Source organism: Loa loa (assembly GCF_000183805.2).
Source record: "Loa loa unplaced genomic scaffold supercont3.472, whole genome shotgun sequence".
Taxonomy (NCBI): domain Eukaryota; kingdom Metazoa; phylum Nematoda; class Chromadorea; order Rhabditida; family Onchocercidae; genus Loa; species Loa loa.
The window spans coordinates 39989-43244 of record NW_018108652.1 but is presented as its reverse complement, the minus strand read 5'-3'; positions in this window follow the sequence as shown (position 1 = coordinate 43244).

Sequence of the window (3256 nt, the reverse complement as noted above, 5' to 3'; positions counted from 1 at the left end):
ACAATCTGGTGCGTGTACAACTCAACTCAATTCATCGTGTTTGCATCAACTCAATCCAACTCAACGACGATATCTCACGTAAAATCGCTGGCAATAGTGGTCTCCTACATCACCCTCTCAAACAAACCCGAACAAAATTCGCTACAACCTATGCTGTTAGTTGTGCGGTAAATAGTGTGATGAAAACTTAGAAATCCTTAAAGTTAGAAAGTGCAAGTAATACTTCAAAGTTCTTTTTAATTTTTTTTTTGGAAATGAAGTTTTCTACTTTTCCGTTCTCATTCTCTAAAATTTTGGATCGTTTACACTTTTATAAAAAGCATTTAATAAATTATCATCGCAGATCTATGACAAATACCTCATTAATTTTCATTTCAAATTATTAATTCAACCATTAATTAATGCAACCATTAATTTAGCCATTAATTAATTCAGCTATCTTCAGCAGCTATATTCCCTTCAATTTCGATTCTTTTTTTTTCTTCAATAGTTAATCTTCTCTTTGTAATTATCAAAGTCTTGTAGCACGGGATGCTCTTATCGTTGTTATTTCAAGATAATGTATCATTATTGATTGATTTAGTAGTAACTTTAAGGTCAGTTCTCCAATGAGATTTTAATGCATTTAATGTCCTTTTTCTTTCATTTTATGTAAAGAAATTGAATTTCGAAAAAAAAAAACTTTGCAATAATTGATTGGATTGAATTACCAGAAGAAAGAATATTACCTTAAGCATTCCGTCAAATTATCATTCGTCATAAAATACGTTTAGATGAATTTCAGCTGATAACATATTAGCTGATAATGATAACCTCTTCACTTTATCATATTGAAGATGTTTTTCCTAAAAATATATGAGCAAAAATTCTGTAATGAATGCAAACAATTAAGTAATTTGTTGAATTTAAATCACATAAAATGTTGCAATTTTTTATATAAATTAACAATTGGAAACTTTTTGATAATTGGCTGAATATAATTGGAAAATTTCCTCGAATCCATCAACAAAATGAAATTTTTGAGGTCATTATTTGCTCTAAAATAATCGTCGAATAAAGAAAATTGCCAGAAGTCAATGAGAATTATAATTGGTCATAGTTTACTGTTAAATAATTAAACTGTTGACAAAAGATTCCGTACTGAATATTTTAATGCCAGCATTATGTTACAACTTTTTTGACCGAAATGGAACAGAAAGGCTTTTGTTATCATAAAATCATATCACATTTGATAGTGAATTTAAAAGAGTAAAGATTTTTCAAACGATCGATTGATGTTGTGTTCATGCAATTTAATTAATTAATTAATGAAAAACATACTTTTGAATTGATGAACTAAAAATTCTGAAATCTAACTTTTTTCTTTGTCAACTAATTTAATCATATATTGCAAAAAAAAAAAATGTGTCCTACATTCTAATCGTATTTGCTGAACATATACAAAAGTATATTTATCGAGTTTGAATGAACGAAATATGAATTTACAGCAATAAATTGTTATAGACGTAACAATTAATGGATTTTAATATGTGAAATAAATCAAGTTCAAAGGTTAAAATTCCTCATAAATTAACTCTGACGTCGAAACCTTCGAAACTATTATTACTTCAACAAATATCGACCAATTTTCTTACTTCCAAAGCACAATGAAACTGGAGGAAAAATGAATTGTACAAATTGCATAAGTAATCGAACGCTTGTATTTATTAATTATCGTAGCTAGTACAGATCATAGTGTTTTCTTAATTTCTTTTTTTTTTTCTGATCTTTGCTATTTAACAATCTGCTCATTGTTGACATCGTTCATATCCTTATAATAACCTCGAACACTCAACAACAGGCTTGCATAACAAGTACAATTGGCTTAGTTACACAAGCACAGCAAAGAACATACAAGTTACGACTTTAGAGGTTGTTAGATCTTGTATTTTTTGGAAGTTTTCTGCCAGGAAAACGATAAATTTAATTCTCAGAAGAAAATAAAAATGCAACAATTCTTTGTTAATATTTCGGCTTTTATTTTCATCACTCTATTTAACATCATTTTTAACATTTCTTCATATTGCGAAACATTTTCAATATATTCAAGACGATTGTAATCATGGCTCTGTAAATGGTACCTCATTTGATTTCTTCTTTTCAATTAAGAATTTGTTTTCTTTTCCATTGAATTATAAGTGTGTCAAAGGCTTTCATAAAATTTTCCAATTTAATAGCACATTTCATTCAGCTATTTGATATGTGTGTTTGCAAGAAACACTATAACTTGTCATTTTATGGGATATACAAAATCTTTCAGGTTAAATTTTAGAAATTTCTAATTGAAATTATTCATTTGTATTCGGTTGAAAGGTTATGCTAGAAATTATCAGGTTCAATGATATGTTTATATGAATCCTAAAAGATATATTCGCATGCATTAACCATTTGCAACCTTGTTTTATTTTCGTGTTTGTTTTTTTTTTTCAAAATTTACAAAGAACAGTAGTACACAAACTATTCTTGACCAACGACCACTTTGACTTTTTCATTTGTAAAAGGAATTACAATGTTAAAAAATAATAATTCTTTTAATTTAAAGATAAACTTTAATCAGAACGCTCAACTCACTAACTAAGCGAGAAAAGCAACACTATAATATAAAAAAAGGACAAAGTTACAACCATAAAGGATAAAGTTTTATTTATGACTAATAAGCTTCGTTAATAATTTTCTACTTATTGCATCATTGTCCTCGCAGTTCCCAATTGGTGATCCACGAACCACCAATTGGGAACCAGTAGAACAGAGGGATCGATAGAAAATGAAAATTGAAAATAAGAAGGAACTGATATATGGAAGTGTTTAACCTATTAATACAAAACTAATTAGCTATTAAATGCAATTTATTCATTCTTTTCGGAATATTCCCATTGTTTTTCGAATTTTCACAGAATTTCAATTTAAACAGATAGGATAAATTGTGGAAATGAAGAAATTATTTCTTTTAATTAAAGTACATTTTTTGTTATTAGTAAATGGTTTAAATGAAATGACATTTAAATGAAATTTATTTCACAATTCACCACCGGTGAACATTTCAAAAGTATTAATTGCTTGTTTTACAATGTCAATCACTTTTTAGTTACTCTTTCAATTTTTCTCCTCATTTTCCCTCTCTTTTGATCTGCCTTGTCACATTTAATTTGTGTCATTAAATTAATTCTTAAGCTTGCTATGAATGAATAATATCAACTGGCGCACCTGAAAAGCTTCG